Source organism: Cyprinus carpio, chromosome A10 (genome assembly GCF_018340385.1).
Source record: "Cyprinus carpio isolate SPL01 chromosome A10, ASM1834038v1, whole genome shotgun sequence".
Classification (NCBI taxonomy): domain Eukaryota; kingdom Metazoa; phylum Chordata; class Actinopteri; order Cypriniformes; family Cyprinidae; genus Cyprinus; species Cyprinus carpio.
The window spans coordinates 20,283,983-20,305,889 of NC_056581.1; the positions used below are offsets into that span (position 1 = coordinate 20,283,983).

Sequence of the window (21,907 nt, forward strand, 5' to 3'; positions counted from 1 at the left end):
TTCTGTCTGTGCATATGACAAAGGTGAACACCCGCGCGCGCGTGCGCTGTGGTGTGTGTGTTTGATCACGCTCACATGAGGATCTCTACATCAGTGTCGTGTGTGTATATGAGTGCCACAAAACACACAACATGTAAGTGAAGCATGCAGAATGATAGATTTCAGCAGAGGAATATGATTCATGCATCCATCAGCTGATCTTTATGAGCTGAAGAAATGAGCCATGCGTTACTCTGATTTTACCACGATTACGAGGTGTTCTGAGGAGCCGTGTGAAGTGTGTTGGTGGTTTAGTGGTAAATTGGTTTATGTGTTTGTTTAAGTTTTGAGGTGAGCTCATAAATGTAGAGATTTCAGTTGTTTTCTAGATGGAGCTGTACATTATAACCAACAGCTTGTATAGCCTTGAAGGAAAGTCAGAGAGATGGCTAGATAGAAAGAATAGTTGTTTCAGTGATGGAGCGATTTATGGCATTTGTTGAGAGATTATGAAACCATTTTTTGTTTTGAAATAACATGGGAGTTACATTCTGCACTTTGACATGTTAAACTCTGTTTTAAACAAGATTTTTCTTATTCTTTTATTTTGTTTTATTTTTTTTTTTTTATTTTAATTTTTATTTATTTTTTGATATTTTTATTATTTAAATTAATAAATTAAAATATTTTATATAATTATATTACATTAATAATATTATATTTTTAATTTTTTATATAATATTATAATTTTAATTAATAAATATTAATATTAGAAATAATTAATATTACTAATATTTTAACATATATATATAAAAAACCATTCCAGGTTGTGTTTATATTGATTCCAGTTGTTATTTTTATATTTTTTATGAGCTGAAGTTTCATGCATTAGTCTAAATTTAATATGTTTGTATATGTACGATTTTAAATCACAGATGATTGTGGTTGTTTTTATATATTTTTAATATATTTTTCATTATTTTTTGATTATTTTTTTAATTTTTTATTTATTTTAATATTATTTTGATTTTATTATTTATGTTATTTTTATAATTGTTTTTTTTTTGTAATTTATAATTGTTATTTCTAAAATGTTTACAAGCTAGACACCCATGCATTACCCTGTTTTTACCACGATTATATAGGTTCAGTGTAAAGCAGATGTGTGGTTAAATCACGCATGCTCAGCTTTTTATTAAACAGTTGCAAAATAAGTTAAGATAAGTGTTACTGACTCGTGCAGTCTTGGAGATCCAGTCGTTGTCTGTTTAAGTGGAAGGAGATGAAATTACTGCCTGAGGGCTTTACAACAACCAGCTGGTTTCAGAAAACACTTGGTTAACGTGTGTGTGAGCTGTTTGAGTTGTTGCACATCCTCAGCTCTTCTGTGTGCGTGTGTGTGTGTGTGTGTGCAGGTCTGGTGGTGCGGGAGGCCAGTATCGAGATCACCCGTCAGCAGGTGGAGGAGATCTTCGGTCTGGAGGATTTCTGGTGTCAGTGTGTGGCCTGGAGCTCGGCAGGAACCACCAAGAGCCGCAAGGCCCACGTCCGGATCGCCTGTGAGTCCAAACACACTACAGCACATGCCTGACACACACACACACAGGAGCCGAGACCATATGGAGGAGTGTATGCTGACGTGTTGCGTTGACATTCTTGTGGTGGTTTTCCTCTTTTAGTGTTACTAACAAAAGCAGCATCCTTAATCGTGGTTATAAGCAGCTGCTGATCTCACTCTGTCCAGCAGTTCATCTGTCGCCCCTCATGCAGACGCCACCCTTTTCCTGAAGAGTTTATATCCAAGGACAGAATTCAGACAGTACAGTGATGCTAGAAGAGTGTGTGAATGTGATTCAGTCGATCAGGGATTCAGTTCTTGTCAGTCAAACCCCTTTAAGCTGAAATATTTAAGCTGATGTCAGTTAAAGATCACGTGACATGCAAGCAAACATAATATTTAATCTTAAAAAAAAAACATTTTATTGAATGTACGTTTTATGAATAAATATTTTCATAAAAATGTTAACTTACTAAGCTTATATACAGTACAGGTCAAAAGTTTGGAAACATTACTATTTTTAATGTTTTTGAAAGAAGTTTCTTCTGCTCATCAAGCCTCGCATTTATTTGATCTAAAATACAGAAAAAAAATTTACTATTGTATTTGAAAGAAGGTATATGTGCATTAATTACAATTTAAAATAATTGTATTATATTTTTTAAATGTAAATTTATACTTTAAATTATCATTTATTGTCCGTTATGTGATGCAAAGCTGAATTTTTTAGGATCATTATCACATGATCCTTTAGAAATCATTCTAATATGATGAATTCATTATCAAAGCTGGAAACAGGTTCTGCTGCTAATATTTTTTCAGAACATGTGATACTTTTTTAGGATACTTGGATGAATAAAAAAGTATACAAAAAAAAAACAAAAAAAAAAAAAAGCTATGTTTTTAAAATAAAAAATATTTTGTAATAACAATAAACACTACTGGGTCAGTAATTTGGGGTCAGTAATTTTTTTTTCGGTTTCTTTTTTTTTTTAAATAAAATCAATACTTTTATTCAGCAAGGATGTGTTAAATGATAAAAGTGAATAGTAAAAGAAAATATTATTAGAAAATATATTTTTTTTTTTAATTTTGAATAAATGCAGTTCTTTTTAACCTTCTTATTCATCAAATATATTAGACAGCAGAACTGTTTCCCAACACTCATAATAAATCAGAATATTAGAATGATTTCTAAATGATCATGTGATAGACTGGATGTTACATGTGACACTGAAGGCTGGAGTAATGATGCTGAAAATTCAGCTTTGCATCACAGGAATAAATTATTTTTTTAAGTATATTCAAATAGAAAACTATTATTTTACAGTTGTAATAATATTTCACAATATTATAGTTTTTTTCTGTATTTTTTGATCAAATAAATGCAGGCTTAATGAGCAGAAGAGACTTCTTTCAAAAAACATTAAAAATAGTAATGTTTCCAAAACCTTTGACCTGTACTGGACATGTAATGAAAAACCACTAGGAGGCACCAATATATATTTGCCCCCGATATTTTATCTGTCCGATTTTCCCTCAATTTACAACAATCGGCATATCGGCTATATAAGGAAAAAGCTGATAAAACAAACCGGTGGTTTATTAATTAACTGCGTGAAGGCACTGAGCTGTATAATCCTAGCACTGCTGTCTGCACTTTAATGCTAATCAAATAACAAAAGACGAAAGATTGCACACTATTTCTCGACTAAATAACTTTTGTAACTTTCATAAGACCTCTTCTGACCCATGATGACCAAAACTTTACTGATGTTATTAAGTTTATTGTGTCCTTTTTCACTCCAAAAAACATAAGAGCTAAGCACGAGAAGTTCATATTAAAACTCTCTCTCAGTTGCGTATTATCAACATACAGCGAATTCCACAAACACTTATTAAAACTAACGGTAAACAAATATATACAGATCTCATGCCTTTTCAGGGGGTGCTTAATAAACTGACAAACTTTAAATCCGAAGAACTGCGTGCTTTCATTACTCATATAGCTCCGTAGACTAGAAAACCCGTCAAAATAAGAGTCCCGCCTTAGTAAAGGAGATCTCATACATATTTATACTTACAAAAAATATTAAAATGTATACAAAAACAAATTAGAAGATTAACCATAATAAAGTCTGTTATAGTAAAGAAGGATTAATATATATTTAATTTATACAGTAAAGTGTTTTTACATTTGTTTACTTAATTTCTGTACCTGAAAACCGCATTGTTTATTTAATATGTATCTTTATTCTGTTGTATTCATGTAGCCCTGCTGAATGTTAAATGGATCCAATCCATGTTCATTAGAAATTATTTGATGATGGCGCAATAAAACTGGCTAATATAATTTAATGCAGGTGTTTTTGAACTATGCTGATTTAAAACATGATCAAAATACTATCTATGTTGATGCAAAAATTTCAAATAAGAGAGGAAGTGACAAATATCGGTATCGGTATCGGCCCCAAAGAATCCTATCGGTGTATTCCTACAAACAACCAAATATATATATATATAGTTTGAGTAAATCATTAATTAACTCACTAGACTGATTGGTTTGAATAATACTGATTCAAACTAATACCAATTGATTCATTTAAAGAATCTGTTCATAAGAGTCATTTGTTTCATGAATCACACTATTCGTGATCAGTGCTTTTGGATTATTTTTTTTTGGTGCATTGAACACAGAGATTTACTGTCCGTTTATTAATTTCTGTTTGCTATAGAATCAGCAGCCGGTGTAGAAACACTGTAACAGTATTGGGTCTTTCAGTGGAAAAATACAGCTGGCACCTGAGTAGTGCACTTAATACTCCGCCTCGTGACTTACCTGGTTGTTACCTCCTCTCAGGGCTTTTGTGCTACGGTCGGTCCTCTTACAGACACTGGTCTTGGTGCCGTGGGTCATTCGAGAGAGGCTGGTCATAGGTCAGTGTTAGCGAGCTCTCCAGTTCTGCTCTAATGATCGTAACCTTAGATTCAAAAATCTAAATGAGTCTTGTATTCAAATGTCCTGGCTTTGCTCCGCTGACCGCCGTCTTCTCTCTCTCTCTCTCCAGAGGCTAAATGGAAACAGATGATGTCATTTGCCCTTTTTCAGCGTCCCGTACGTGACAGATGTTTTAATCAGAGCCTGAGTAACACTCCAGAGCGATAAATAAGCAGCAGTTTTGTTGTTGTGGATCGCTGATCAATGGAAACAACCATAAAGGTTCAGGCAGCTGTAGAAGGCTGGCGCTCTCATTGAGGATAGTAATGGTGAGCGTGATTTGTGAGCGTGTCGCGGCGGGCACTTCCAGCGTGAGTATGAGCGGAGGAGACGAGCTTCGATCCGCACGGGCAGGACACTGTTTAACACAGAACACCACACAGCAGTGATTTACCTATCACACGAAACACTCTGACGAGAGAGAGAGAGTTACACCCAATAACACACTACTGTACTACTCGTACTATTGATGCTGGTATGTTGCATGTTTTTATCGAATACCTGACCGTTTTGTCAAAGTGCACAATATACAACGCAGAGCACACTGTGTGAGAATACCGTATCCCTATTGAATGCAATGCACTGACTTGAACCGTCCATTTACAGTGTGATGAATTTGAACTGTAAAGTGCTGATAGCAACCCTTTATCATCTCTTTACTTTGGCTTTTACCTGCTTCAGACTGCCAAAAGACTAAGCAACAAAATTTGTTTTTAAAAGCAAATTTGATGATTTATTTGTAATAGGAGAGCTAGATGCTGTGTTATTGTGTTTGGAAAAATACATTAGTAAGTATTATTAAACTGCATTGTATTTGACTATATGACACTTAAAAGTAAAAACAAATATATATATTTTTAAATATATTTTAAATTTGTTAAAAAAAATAGTTATTTTTAAAAACATTATTTAAAACATTACAATTGATTTTTTAAGTAAATTTACTATATTTTTATTTTACTATTAACACTATAGACTAGGTATGGCATAAAAACGTAAAGTTTTTTTACGCACAGCACATACACTACTGTATATAAAAAATAAAATTTTTAATTACATTTTTTAATCTATCTCCTCTCTTTAAATATTTCTTAGATAATATTTTTTTCTTTTTTTTTCTTAGCAAAATGTACTCTCGTAAAGTTTTTAAGATAGTAGTGAAGCCATTTAACTATATTCGAAAATAGCTTGCAGCATACTGTGAAAGTATGTGGGCATTTTGTGAAGTAGGCAGTATGAAGTTTTGTTTTTTTCAACCAACATACTGGCATATTCAGAATAACTTACTAGCATACTATGATAACCCATTTCTGGAAAAATATAGATATAGCAGGATTGGTAGTATGCTATTCTGATCACTGCAGTCCTTCATGCATCATGTCAGCAGGGAATACTAGCTTACTCTTTACTGAATACTGCACAGTTATGTTCCGTGTGCTGCCTACTGCACTATTCTTTTAGTCAAACAGCATGCATTAATCCCTGGACGAATGCTTCAAACATTGTCACATTACGTATTGCATGTTTGACGATTCAGCATCCAGATAAAAAACAATTTTTTTTTTTGCATTTTAGAGTCTAATTTATTTAAATATTTATTTACTGCTTCAGCCTGATCAAAAATGATATCAGTAAAAACATGTTGAAAATCACAGTTGGCATTTCTTTTGTTAGATGTAGGCATCTGAGTAGGTTGCATTTAGTGGCTACACCAGGCATTGCATTATGGGATACAACATATTGCAGGGCGTGTGGGCACATTAGTAGGGTCATCTGGATATTTCATGCATATAGCCGAAAATTAGTACATATTATACATGTATACAAATATGTGTGTGTATATTATTTTACAACCAGCAATCATAGGCGTGTGTATAGTATGCTAGTATGCTATTCCACATTCCAGTCTCAGTGTGTTACTGAGGGCCGTGCCGTGCACAACTCTGAGATGTAAAGCTCAAATCAAATGCCAGATTCCTTCATTGGTGTGTAAAGACAGCACGCATCATCGCGCGGCTGACGAGATGAACATGAGAGTTCAACTATGTAAATGGCCCTTAATCCACACATAACCTGTGTAATTTAGCACAAGGTAGCGAGCACATGCACTTAAATGTAACTGTGTTTCACATGTGTCCACGTGTGGGCGGGCGGGGCTACGGCAGAGGAGGCTCATGGGGTGCGAGTGGAGCCGTGTCTTTTTCCGCGGGCCTCTCTAGAGTCCGCCTGAACACGAGTGCTGTCAGGGGTCCCGGAGCGACTTTGGGGATCTGCTGTGCATGTGTTTGGCTGAGAGAAGCCGTCATCCATCGCGGCCAACACAAGCTGTGATATTCCCCCCGAAGCCTTCCTCCTGTCCCAAAGACAACAGGAGGACGCGCTTTGGTTGTGTGTTTTCACACCGCCACTACAACACACATTTCATACAGTGGCAGATCTTAAAGCTAAGTTTACTTTTAATAAAGGAAATCTGTGTTTCATTCTTGTTGCTAGGGTGTCTGGGGTGGTTGCCAGGGTGTGTTTGCGAGGTTACAGGCTTGCATTTTAATTCTTGTTGTTTGTTTAGAATGTTTTATTTAATGTTTTAAGGCCTTTGTAAGATAATTAATGCCTTGAAAAAATCTGAGTGATGTTTGCATGTTCAAAACTCACTATCTGTGTTACCAGGGTTGCTGGATGGTTGCTAGGGTGTTCTGGGTGTTTCTGGGTGTTGCTAAGGGTGTTGCTAGGGTGTTTTTTGGCTCAGCAAGAAGGTTGTAGGAGTTTTTTTGGGTCCAGCAGCGGGTTGTATGGTTGCTATGGTATGGTTTTTTGTTTTGTGTGTTGGCTATGATGGTTGCTAGGGTGTTTCTGGATGAATGCTAGGGCATTGCTAAGAATCTGTACTTTTGTTGTTTTGGTTTGTTGAGTACACCTACTATTGGTTGCTAGGGTGTGTATGGGTAGGTTGACCGTGGGCCGTTGAGCTAAGAGAATCTGGTAGTGTTTTTTGGTTGAGTACCTACTATATCCGGGCGGGGGGGCGAGGGGGGTTGCTGCATCTGTCTTTTGTGTTCTGTTGGTGGTTGAGTGGGCGTTGCTAAGAATCTGTTTAGTGTTATTTTGGTCAAACAGCTACTATATGGTTGCTAGGGGTGTTCTGGGTGGTTGCTAAATACTTTTCTAAGTTGTATTTTTTTATGTGTTTAATTGTGTCCAGCTTTTGCTATAGAGTTGCTACAAAGTTCTGGTTGTTGCCATGAGCTTTCTATGGTGTTCTGGTGGTTGCTAGGGTGTTGCTAAGAAGTGTTTGTAGGCTTTTTTGTGTTGTTGTTTTGTTGTTTTGCATGTTTTATTGACCAACCAGCTGCGATATGGTTGATAGGGTTTTCCACAAACTATTTCAACAACTGTGTTCAACATTGAAATAAATCAGAAATGTTGTCTTGAGCAGTAACGATCATCATATTAGAATGATTTCTGAAGATCATGTGACCACTGAAGACTGGAGTAATGATGCTGAAAATACAGCTGCAAAATCACAGAAATAAATTACATTTTTACAATAGATTCACATAGAAAACACTTGGTTTTAAATTATAATAATATTTCAGAATTTTTTGCTGTATTTTTTTATCAAATAAAACAGCCTTGGGACCAGAAGAGACGTTTCAACAAAACGTAAAAAAAATCTTCCAGCCCCAAACCTTTGCGTACAATATGCTTAAGCTTTGAAGGTCTTTCATAATGAATGCAGCAGAATGAGAGATGTAAATTTTGATTTGATCTTTTGTATTTTTCTGTCGTGCAGCTGAAGTGTCTCTTGTGAAAGATTGTTGTGTTTCTGAAAGTCTGGAGACTGAACCGGAGCATCTATCGTCTCCAACCTTGCATTAATTTATAATAGGCAGAAAGGTTGTGTAGTGCTACATATCACAATGGCATTGTAATGCATTTGAGCCCATTTAGAGGCGGTAATAAATTCAGCGTGTGTGTTTGCTCATTTCCACCCTGTTCAGCTCTACCGTACATTATCATTTCACCACTCAGGTTTTTGGCACCAGGTAACGGCACAAATATGTATAGGTGCCTTACTCGTCGAGAACCCCAAAGTGCTTTTAAATTGAGCCACTCGGTCCCTCAACCGTGCTAATGTGACAACCCGTGCGGCGTACAGAGAATACAATGCTAAAAAACTAATACTGAGGGAGAGCTTTGATTTAACTAGGAAACTGTCAGAAACTATTCACAGATGGATCCCCTGGAAAAACCTTCCTTGTGCGGTTGGCCAGGAATGTAAATGAGGTCAGTCAAAAGGAACATGCGATTTTAGTGCCAATGAGAACCAATGTTTATGTCTTTACTTCTATGTCTCGTTTTCATTTAAGTTTCTTCGTAGTGTTAAAACGTTGAGAGTTTTTTTTTTTTTTTGTGGTCAGGATGTGCTGGTAGTGAAAAAAAAAAGTGATCACTACCCTCACAGAGACTCGAAACCCATAAACCTTTGGGTTACAAGTCCAGACTTACCCATTAGACCAGTGCTGTCCTAGGGATTTTGGGATGGTAGTTAAGAGGTTGCTAGGGGTTTTGGGTGTAGTTTATGGAGGTTGCTAGGGTGGTAGTTAAAGAGTATGATGGAATGTTTTGGGTGGTTGCTAGGGTGTTGCTAAGGAGCTTTGTTGAGGTGTTTTTTTTTTTTTGTCCATCAGGCTGCTATATGGTTGCTAGGGGTTTTGGGTGGTAGTTATGAGGTTGCTAGGGTGGTAGTTAAGAGATTGATGGGATGTTTTGGGTGGTTGCTAGTGGTGTTGCTAAGAAATTTAAGTGTTTTTTTTTTCGGCCCCAGCAGCTGCTATCTGCTATATGGTTGCTATGGATTTTTTGGATTGGTAGTTTAAGAGGGTTGATAGGATGTGTTGGGTGGTTTGCTAGGGGTGTTACCATAAGTTGTTGGAGTGTTTTTTTGTGTCCTCAGCCTGCTTAGGGGGTGCTAGGGATTTTGGGTGGTGGTTATTAGGTTGCTATGGTGTTTGTCAGCTGGTAGTTATGAGGAGGTTGATTAGGATGTTTTGGGAGGTTGCTAGGGTGTTGTTAGCAAGTTGTTGAGTTGTTTTTTGGTCCAGCGCGCTAAAAATGGTTGCTAGGTTTTTGGGTGGGACAATGTAAATGTGTGCTCAGGGATTTTTGGCTGGGCAGATATACATGCAGGAAACAAAAATGCTAGGGTGTTTGGGTGGTCATATTAGAGTTGATAGTTTTGGGAGTTTGCTAGGGTTGTTGTTAAGAAAGTGTTGGTGCAGTTTTTTTTTGTTTGGTCCCTAGCGCTATATGGTTGCTAGGGTTTTTGATGGGATTTAGGTTTGCATAGGGTTTTGGTGGTAGTTAAGTTGGATAGGATGTTTTGGGTCGTTGCCTAGGGACTCGGGCGAAGAGGGGATGTGTTTTGGTGGTGGGGGGAGTTTGGTCCAGGTTGCTATATGGGGCGAGGGATGTGGGTGGCTAGTGGGTAAGAGGTGATAGATTGTTTTGGTGGTTGCGAGGGCTGTTACCAAGAGTGTTTGTGTGAGTGTTTTTTGGGGGTGGGGTTTGGATCCATCAGCTGCCTATATGGTTGCTAGGAGGTTTGGATGGGAGTCTGATAGTTGCTAGCGGTGTTTGGGTGGGTAGTTATGAGGTTGCTAGTGATGTTTGGGTAGGTGGTTGCTAGGGGTGTTGGCTAAGAAGTTTAAGTGGTTTTTTTTTTTCCCCAGCTCTAATGGTGCGAGACTTTTTGGGTGGTAGGTACGAGCAGTGCTAGAGGTTTTGGTGCTGTAGGTATGAGTTTTTAGGTTTTGGGTGGTGGTTAGGCTTATAAGGATGTTTTGGAGGTGGTATGCGAGGGTCGGTACCATAAGTTTTTGTTGAGTGTTTTTTTTGTCCTCAGCTTGCTATATGGTGTCAGGGATTGTGGGTTAGTTATGGGTGCTAACGGTGTTTGGGTGCCCGGTATTAGAGGTTGCTACACCGGTGTGTGTTGGGTGGTAGTTGCTAGGTTTGTACCGAAGTTTGCCTGATGGGCAGGTCCAGCAGTCTGCTCCATGGTGCTCGGTTATTGTTAAGGTGGTATTGGAGGTTGCACGGCTGTTGGGTGGTTAGTGTTTGAAGTTGCTAATGGATTGTGGTCTGTATCAGGAGTTTGCCTAATGGTGTTTGGGTGGTAGTTACTGAGGTTGATAGGATGTTTTAGGCGTTGGAGTTTGTGACCAGAAGTTGTGTGAGTGTTTTTTTGTCCATGGGCTGCTATACGGTTGCTAGGGATTGTGGATGGAGTTCACGAGGTGCTAGGGTAGTTTGGTGATAGTTTAATGATGTTTGCTAGGTCCATTTGGGTGGTATTTAGAGTGAGAGGCTTGCTTAGGTATAGTTGCTAGGTGGTTAGTTTATGAAGGTAAGTGCTTAGGCTGTGTTTGGGTGCGGCAGCTGCTATAAGGTTGATAGGATGTTTTAGAGTAGGTGGTTATAAGGTTGCTACGTTTTTTGGGAAAGTTATGATGTTTGATAGGAGTTTTTGGGGTGGCAGCTATGCTCAATGTTCGAATAGTGAGTGTTTTTGGGTCCACAGCTACTAAACAAGTTTTCTAGGGTTTTTTGCCTGGTGTCTACTCCGTGTTTCTTGATATCAATCTTGGTCAGTAGTCGATGAGGCTGCCTAGTCCTTTTATGCGACAGAAGCAGAATGCATCTCTGATCCAGACCTGGATTTACAGTCGCCGTCGTTTCCGCGCTCACGTGTGGCATCCACGAGTGACTTAATGGGCCGCAGCGTGGCGATTGCGGTAGCGGGCCTTGCTCAAAGTGCTATAATGGAAATAAAACCTGGTCAATATTGGATGATTTGTTTAAAAACTGCCAATCGCTAGATGCAGTCATTGCGACTGCCACACTTACGCAGCCACTCATGCCGCAGTTATTCTGTAAATTGCCTCCGATTCGACTCATTGGGTGTGCTATAGCCGTTCCTGCATATTCATTTCACTTTTGGTTGGTTTTGGCAACAGCACTGTCTGGCCACAAAACTCAAGAAGTTTCAGTGTTTTCATCCTTCTGATGATATTCTGCTATTCTGTTTTTACTGGTCGAAATGGCAAAGGTGTTTTTTTCCCCCAGTTATCAAGCAAACCCAGTGTTTTACTTTGCAGTTAACATTTAGATAGGATTTTTTGACATAAACACTGGGTGCTTATTAAAAAAAAAAGACTTATTTACAGTCCATATGTTTTAATGCATGTAAGCACGTTAAAATCACATAAAAAGAATGTAGCTTTTTGCATGCTTATTTGCTTAAAACAAATATATATTTCTACAATGAATAAAGGCTTTTTTACAATTATTTTCACTTAATCTAAAATATTTTTGCTTCAAAAAGTACATTAAAATGTTTAAATGCCAGTAAACCCGATTGTTTATGAACTATTAAAAATAGTTAACAATCGCCGTCGTTTCAAAAGTGCCTCACAATGTGTTCACAAAGGAAAATTACGAGCAATTGGTCACATTAGTCAACGTATTTTAGTCAAACTTATTTTATTTCAGCGATTTCCAGGCACAATTATCTCCTTTTTATTTAGTTTAATTTTGACTAACTAAAATATAAAATGACACTGCATATAAAATGTTGAAATTACTAGCACATACAAACTAAACAAATATCTTCAAAAACTGCGATATGACTTAATAACTATCATATAACACTAAAACAACACAATATTTACTACGAAAAAAGAAAACTGACATACATATGAACGAACATCATGACACAAAAACTAAACCAAGCTATTAAATTACTTTAATTATTTTTATATATGAAATTAATGTTATATCTTATATACATATATTTTATGTATATATAAATCTATATCAATTTTACATTGGAGTCAGACTTGTGCTGATCCTTCTGGATTTCATTTCAGTGTGTTTAAGTGATCAACATGCTTTAATCTATTTTTTTGAACCATATTTCACGCAAAAACAGTGCAGTTCACAATGATCGGCTGCCACTTACAGGATTTGAGCACATGGTGACATTAAACATCATAGCTAGTTTGGAAAAAAAAAAAAAAAATTATTAACCACATTGGTAAGTGCTATGTAAAGCACATGCTTCTATCTGACCTATTTTTTTTTTTTTCTTCCCTTTCTAGGTACAAAATCAGCAATAAAAAACTAATCATTGGATCTTTTGATGTTTTTGCATTAAAAAAATAGTATATTTATACAAGTTAATGAAAAGGCTTTACATTGATTTATTCATCTAATATTCTAACTATTTTGAGGTTCAAAAATGTACATTTAAAATGGTTCATGCCAACAGTAAACACAGCTTTTTTGAATATTATTACAAGCCGTTAAAATGAAAAGTCGATTCAATAGTAGATCAACAACTGTTTCATTGCAAGAGAAATTACAGCAAACTTACATTAAGTAACTCTATTTTACGTAAAAACTCTATTTTATTCAGATGGCTTTCCAGGGCAACATTTCCTTGTATTTGTTAATTTGATGATCTAAAATTAATTAACAATGCAAACACTGATATAAAAAGAATTTACAATTACTCATTACACATAAAAAACTTAAAACAGAATAGGTCACGTCTGTACAACACATAAACTGAAATAATGTAATTAATAACCTATAAGAACTAAACATACAAAATTCTACAACTAAAAACAAGAAAAACTGAAATAAAAAATGAATAACCCCATTATAGACCCAAAAACAAAACAACAAATTCTATTGAAATAATTTCAATTATTATGTTAGCTATTAAAGTTTTTAGATATTTATATAGATAATTATCATTATTTATTTAATAATTTAAATCTCTATATATTGAAACATGTAGTCAGCTGGTAACATCCTGCATGGAGATTTCCAGTGATTTTTACAGTGACGCAACCATGTCTTGCAATCTATTTTCTGAAACTCCGATTCATGTAAAAACAGCAGTTCACAAATGAAACTTCGGACTGTCACAACTCACCTTTTAGTCTCACTCTGTGTTGGACAGCTCTTTGAGCTCGTGCTATGTCTGTGAAAGGTGATAGTGACCTGTACTGTGTGCTCATCAGAGACAGAGATGACGGAGTGTGTTTTGGTCACGAGCGCAATCAGTTGAGTCTCTTTCAGATTCTTTTGATGGAACACTGTCGGTAAATGTGGCTCTTCAGGTGTCTTTTGATCAATTGTTGAAGTAAGTTACTGGCTCAGAATAAGGTTGGGTTTCTTCTATTACTGCTGATATGAAGAAGAATGCTGTGTGGGTGTGTGCTGTGGCCTCTTGTCTCTCCTCTCTCTCTCTCTCTCTCTCTCTTTCCTCTATCGCTTCTCTCGGGATTGCATTGGTTTGTATCATATGTGCACCGCACACAGGGCTCTCTGTCTGTGTTTCAGACAGCGGACAAACAACTCGGCCCCTTCATCTTCAGCTATGTCTCGTCTGTCCCCCCAAACCCTGTTTCTTCACGTGTGCAAACATTGGCCTTTAGAGTGAAAGGACCTGATATAAGATGCCCTCGATTCGGATCCTACGGCGTTCCTCTTACTGAACGCCTCAGAATCAGAAACACATGCCATTTTTACACTTTATGTGATTATTTATTCAATTATTCCCACAACAAGGTCATGTTGACATAACTGCTGTTTGAACATTGCTGTTGAGTGTTTTCATGAGAACAAAATGGCAAATTTATTTTAATCTCACCTCTTTTCTTTAAGTGTTAATGTACATAGCAAGCAGGGTTATTGCAGTTATAAAGTAAAAAACCAAAAAAAAAAAAAACATTTTTTGTTACTTGAAATGTTTAAAGTAAACTCCTTATTTTATTCACAGGCTGCAGTTCCGAGCTGGCAAAAAAGTTTCTAAAAAAAAAAAAAAAAAAAAAAAAAAAAAAAAAAACAAAAATAAAAAAAAAAAAAAAAAAACAAACAAAAAATAAAAAAAAAAAAAAAAAAACAAACAAAAACCTCCCCTCTGTTACTAGTGAGAAAATTAATATCTATATAGACATAAACAACCAAAGTACCTACCACGCCAAACTATAAAAATAAAAAATGAAATATGAATTAATAATTATTTAGAATATAGAAAAAAAAAATTACATTTTTATTTTTAATTAAACAAATCTTAAATTAAAAAATAATCAGTCTATTATGCATTTCCCGTGTACAACCATGAATTTTTACCGCGAAACACTGGCTTGATTTAATCAGTGCATGCAGCCACACAGCAAAAACAAAAAAAACAAAACTAGACTCGGTACGTAAACGATCGTTGCCACTTCTGCAGACGCACGTCTCTGGAAAGCATGACAGACCGCAACCGTTTGTGAACGCTGGAATCCTGTTAACATCCCTTAGGCTAATGCGGAAGATGCTGGACCCACGCAGTAAGTAGCGCAGGGGAAGGAGTCGTCGTTAAGAACTGCTATGTTAGAGTGGGAGCACAGACTCTCATCAGTACTAACAACAAGTACATCTTGTTGGAACACATATTGAATGCCTTCCCTGGCAGCATTCAAATGAGCCCGTTTAATCTAGATTAATTCCAAGAGTAGCAGTGAGATTAATCTAGATAAGAAAGAATAATCTAGTGCCCACCACTAATAGTATATAGTTATATTATATATATATAATAATATTTAGTTATTTATTTTCATTATTCCAAAAAGCAGCAAACATTTTCAACCGTTTCATTTGCCAGGCCAAGGTGCTGCTGTGAATTGACTTCATGGAAAAAATGAACAGAAAGCAGACCTCATACAGTTATTGGTAATATGACAGTCTTTCGTGGGGGAAGTCGGGGACTGGTGCTTAGAGGGAGTTGGACTGGGGGTGTGTGCCACCGAAACGGGGACACACCTCACATCACTGCCTTTAAATATAATGCATGCAACAGCCCAGGTATGCAGAAAAATAAGTCAGAATTAAAAGCAGCAGAGGGGCATTAGGGTTCCTGTTACAGATCCAAATAGTGTCATCAGACCCCGAGCACCTGTCTCACCGGAGACCTACGAATACAACAGCGTTAGCACGAATGAGGTAACAAGCGACGGGCTCTGTTTCAGAACAATTGCTCATAACTCCATCCATAAAATATGCTATGAAACGTTTCTTAGATCCTCAGCGGCATCGCTTCCAGGCCAACCCGTCTCCTGTTTTCTGCTTGTTGGGATTCATTGAATTCGGTGCCTCCGATCCATCATTTAGAGCAGCTTCTCTGTTGCGCGCGCAGCTGGGTGGTAGAGATGAGAAACTATCATCTCATTAAAAACCTGCCAGCAGCATGTGTATATTTCGTATAAAGAACAGAGAAGCCATAGTTTTAAGAGACTATTACCAGTCTAATATTGATAGTTACCTCACAATTACGGACACGTTGGCTTACATCTTGGTGTTGTGTACATTGCTTTGCGTGCAGTCTGACAACACGGACACTTTTTTACTTGTTCCGCAGCTTTTTTTTTTTTTTTTAGTTTTCTAAAAAATGTCAGAGAAGGTTTTTCGTGTGTTAGAATTGAATCTATGCACCAGAGCGAAAAACCACTTGTGACTAAATTACTTACGATACACTTACATAACATACTCCATACACTACATACCTACTACATATATACTACATACACTACATACCTATACATGCATAGCCTAGGATACCTAATACATACACGTACGATACATAACTACATACATACTAAATACCCTAATACCAATTACTACGATGCATACGTACAAACTACATACACTACGTAAATACTAAATGCATAATACAGTACTAATACATACTTACATACACTACAGAGCATTATACAATACCTACTACATTACCACGACATCATACTAGTACGATGGAATACTACATAGCATTATACATACTACTACATAAACTACATACATCCTAACATACACTTAAATGGATGACTACATGCATACTAACTCATACTACCATTACATACTTACATTGCACTATACATATTTGTCTGCATGTTTTTTGGCAGGAACAGTCTAAACCACCCCCCCTGATGAAACATTAGTACTTGATTCAAATAGGTGTTATTAAAACATAATATTACAACAAAAATATGAAATCATAATAGATTAATCAGATATTCTCTCTTATATATCTATGGTTCTGTCTATCTATCTATCTATCTGTATCGTATCTATTCATCTAATCTATCAGTCTATCTGTCTGGTACCATTAGTAAAATATCATTCGTTAAAAGATCCAACGTAACAAATGGAAAATGAGGGGGGGTTGGGGAGGGGGATAAGGAGCATTTCTTAATATTAGTTACTGTTCCTCTCCAGCAGTTTATTAATGACCACTTTTAAAGTGCAACAGTTGTATGTAGTGTGTAAGGTAATGGGACCCTAAATGTAGCGTGTCGGACTAAACAATGAACACGTGGTTTATTAACGTTAACATTAAACAATGATTAATCAATGCGTGTACAAGAGGTTATTATTGCTCATTGTTAGTAGTTAATGAAAAAAGTTAAGGCACATTTTCAAAGAATCTTAACAAATCGAAGCCGTATGTGTAGAAAAACTGTTACAAAAAAAATTAATTGTAATGACTATACTAATAAATGGTAATAGTAAGAAACATCTTCCTAGACGTGTAATTTCTAATGTAATAATGTATTGTACTAAAAAAAAATTAACCCATCTTCTTTCCATTAAAATTTTGTATCCATATATGTATTACTCATACGGTGAGTTTCCCCCCACTTGCAGTAGTTTTACTTCGAAATGCTAGGTTTAGAGTTTTGTGGGATTTTTGTTTTTTATTGAAAAAGATTCAAAACAAGATAAAACGCTTGCAGATTTATTTTGAACAGCCAGCCTTGCTCATTGTTTACACAGCCTGTGCCAATATTAGTTGAGGGCACGTGTGTGTGTGTGTGTCTGTGGTGTAAGGCCCCATTTACACTTGCGATGGTCAAGCTGACCCCAGTTCCGATTTTTTCCTCTCATGTGGCACACGATCGGAATGACCGTCGTGACACGTGTAAGAAGGGAAAAAACCGCATGGATTCCGATTTCTCAGATGCGGTATCCAGGCCTCATTCATATGTGGTGACTAAATCGGAATATGAGATCGTGCTACGGCATCTGCGGGGGCCATGTAAGCGAGCCAAAATCGGATATTTTTCCCAGTGAAATGCGCGTAGGTACGTCATTAAAAAGTGACGTCAGACTCAGGATGGAAGCCACCAACAGAGTATCCCATGACTTATTTATAGGCGCGATAGGAGGACGAAGGATAAACCACAGTGGCGCAATGCGGAGGCGTTTCATTGTCTTTAACGTTTTGGGCGAAGAAGGAGAGACAGTGCAGGGCAGAAAAATGAAGGGTTGGTTACAGAAAGGATAAACTCCGTGTTTGAAGCCATTTGCACGAGATTATGTGGAGTGGCACGGTTTTTAGCGCTTTTTGTCTAAGCCGTAACGAGGGACCAATATTTTGCTTGATTTTTTTGTTGACTTTTCACTCATATTGGAACGCAAAACCACCTGTAAATTTTATTTGCATCTGCATCATTGTATTTCGTGCTGTTTTACTCCTTTTCCGAGGTCAGAAAGTCTCGTTTTGTAGTCTTCACGAAGCAGTGTATAGGTGTAAATTGCAAAAATCGGATACGGGTCACTTTTAAAGATGATGTAAGCGGGCGTCAAAAAATCGGAATAGTCAGAAAATCGGCGTTGGGCATCAAGACTGCAGGTAATGCAGCCTAAGAGTGTGTGAGTGTGTGTGTGTGTGTGTGTGTGTATTATAACATTGCTCTATATTTCCATTAAAATAGTATTCAAACCTAAAAAAAACTGAGCTAAAGGTTAAGTATAGTCCTTGGATTAATTGAAACAATTTGTACTGGTTTTGATATTCCTGTCGTTCCTCATTCAAGCGTAGGGCGCTGACTTGTACATGATCTGTTACCCTACACGTGGCTGTACCCAAGACGATCTGGACTGACGGCCCTTTAAAAGGATTCCTTGATTGTCATTTTCCTCTTTCAGGTAGCAATTTGTCCGATCTCTTTTTGAAGAGCAAAGATAGGGATGAGGCTAGAGGAGCACTATATTATATACATTCTAGCTCAGCAGAACATAACACACGCACGCGGGCTTCTCCTCGCATCCTCCTCAAACGCACTGCGTGTGGAAAATAATGGGTTTTTATTAGATGCACACATGAAATCTCTCCCTATCTGTACGTCCTCTGGTGGAGCTTGGATGGGCCGTAGAGGAGGACAGGACAGCAGACGGAGGAGTTAAACCGGCGGAGATGGCGTGGAGGCGGCACTCATCCATCACTGTCAGCTTCAAAGTCCAGCCCCTCTCGTTCTGATTGACTCGGCACGTTCAGCACACTCGCTGTACAGTCTCGCCTGATCCGCACTCTGGCTCTCATTTGATAGCCGAGAATGTTGACCGATGTATTTCGTCCTAGTTCATTTTCATGTTAACCAAATTAAAAAGTTTTTGGCCATGTTCTTTGTCTGCCTGAATCTTGAATTTCTGTTTGAATCATTTTTGGTTATAGATACATTTGTAACTTCTGTTTAAAATATTTAAAACTAATGTTTCTATTCTTAAATACAAACTAAACATGATATCACAAAATTTGTATTATTATATTTATTCTTTATACTATATATATAATATAGAATATATAAATATATTTATAGTATATATATAAAATTTATATTAGAAATTATTATATTCATATTATTACATAGAATATTATTACATGATCACAAATATGGTCAATAAATATTTTGGCTGATCAACAATTAAAATAATAGGCAGCATAGGCAGTAATGAAATATTAGTTTCTAACTTGTATTACTTTGTTAATATAATGTTATTAGTATTAATATAATCTCTTTATAGCTTGGGGTCTAGTATGTCCACTTCATTTTTACATATAACAAACCTCTGCTGTATGGGTAGTAGCCAAATGATTACGTTAAGGGGAACCTTTATAAATGTAGAAAAAAATTAGTTTTAGAAAAATAAATGTGAACTAAAAAAAAAAGTAAATATAATTTTTCCCCCCACTTTATTTCAGCTAGTTTCCAAGGTAACATTTTTATTTATTTTCATTTTGTTTAACTTGATATAATAAAATAACTAACACAGAATTATTGTTTTTTGTATATAAAAACTGTATAGGCATAAAAAAAAAAAGCAAATAAAAATGACTATATTTTATTTTATTTTATTTATTATATTTTTTTTTCTCGGAGGCAACACTGGTTTTCATTTTAGTTTATTTTGCTGTAAAAATAAATAAATAAAAACTAGATATTTTTATAATTAAAAATATATGTAAAAATAATAAAAAGATAATAAAATAACAAAAAATACAAATACACAACACAAAAATAACAACTCTTTAACTAGCATTAAAAATAACGAAAAGTTCTATCTTGCAAAAACAAAGCAAAAAAAAAAAAAAAAAAAACAGTAGGAATATTTAAAAATAACAAAGACACAAAAAAAAAGGAAAAAAATACAAAATACACAACAAAGAACTACATTTATCAACTAACATTTTAAATGAACCAGAAAATTTCGTATAATAAAATCTAATTCACACTATTACATCAAGCTGTAATTAGTACTCAAACTAACAGATGAGATGGAGATCTAGTGTGAAGTCTAGTGTTACAAATGGCATAGAATGATTTCACGCATTAAGCAGAAATCATTAAAGACCTCCGGTCATCATCATGTGCTGCCACACGGCTCCTAAAGTTCTCCGCGCCATGCTTCATCCACGCTGGCAGTCAGATATGTCCCGGGAAAGCAGAAGGTGTGTGAGGAGCTCAGGTGAATGCTGAATGAAGACGGATCTGTATTCCTGCAGAAGCTGTGTTCATCCACGCTGGCAGTCAGATATGTCCCGGGAAAGCAGAAGGGTGAATGAAGCAGCATCTAAAGTTTACCTGGCCTGTTGAGCAGCTTCCACCCCAACTGTTCCCAACCTGTTCACCAACTCAAACGTAACGGTAGCTAGTTTTTACGTTCTGTGTTATAGTCAGCTTCTCACCTTGGAGTCATAAGGGTATTTTGGGGGCTGGAGCAAGTGCCTGTCATGACCTGACATTTGTGCTTTTTTCAGTTTTTATCAATAATCTACAAATGGCTTAAAGGCTAAGTCTCCAACGTAATCAGCACAACTAGGCTATAATAATATGTGAGCAGCAGTATGTACATGATTGTGTTTTTGAGAAAAAAATGTTATGCGTGGTTAGTGAAAACCTAAAAATGTTAAAGTCACTTGAATAAGGCAATAAAACACATATGAAAATTTGGTTCCCAGGAATGTTGAGAACTGGAGCTTGTAGCCTAGAATTTTTTTTTTGTCAAAATGATGTGAAAATCATCTTGTTTACTTCACTCACAGAAAACAAATATATTGATTTAAATTTTCCTAAGACACACCCCTTTGTTGGTAAAAGTCATATGCGAGTAGGCGTCAAACTATCATGAATTCACACCTGAGAAGACAAAGGCCTGCATAATGAGCTGCATAATGAGCCATTCAGTCAGCTGTGTCACTGAGAGGATGAGTTACAAGAAAGAATGTGAGGACAAAAAAATCCATATAATTTTATGTTTTGTAGTTTATTTAGAATATATTTAATTATCCCACAACATAATTTAATATTCACTTGTGAGTGCAGTTAAACAGTTTATTAGGAAAAATCAAAGCTGACTTTCAAACTGAATTTTTGTGCATCATTACTCCAGTCACACAATCCTTCAGAAATCCTTTTAACAATCTTATTTTCTACAAAAAAACATTTATTGTTATTATTATCATCATTATTATTATTATTATTATTATTATTATTATTATTATTATTAATGTTGAAAAGAGCTGAGAATATTTTTTTTTTTAGGTTTTTTTAGGGGGGATAAATTGAAAAGAACAGCAATGATTGTTACATTTGTTACAGTTACATTTATTGTATACATTTATATTATTTACATCAAGCTTTTGAATGGTATAGTAGTGTATATTGTTATTGAAACTTCATAATATTTCACTTGATTATACATTTAGTCAGGAAAATATAGTTTGGAAAAGTCTTTGGGAAAAAGTCTAACTAGTAAAATGTTTACCGTTATGTGAAAACTAGTACAAGTATATAAATAAATAAAAAGAGACTTACTCATGTTTATGAACTCTGCTGAATAAAGTGCTTCGTTCTTTTTTCTGAGGAAATCCAAACCCAAATCCTCAACCACATCACATCTTTTTGGGGTGAATTATGTCTTATTCCTCTCATCGCGAAGCAAACAGTAAAATAATAAAAACTTGAAGAACAGTCTCGCTG

The 21,907-nt window shown here is 36.1% G+C and overlaps 1 long non-coding RNA gene across 1 annotated transcript; it reads left to right on the top strand.

Moving 5' to 3' along the window:
- Positions 1 to 1,078: 1,078 nt before the first annotated feature.
- On the top strand, positions 1,079 to 21,646 carry LOC122146503. The gene is made up of 3 exons (XR_006161029.1): positions 1,079 to 1,538; positions 17,655 to 17,657; positions 21,634 to 21,646. It is a non-coding gene; the product is annotated as an uncharacterized LOC122146503 (long non-coding RNA).
- The last annotated feature ends 261 nt before the right edge of the window (positions 21,647 to 21,907 follow it).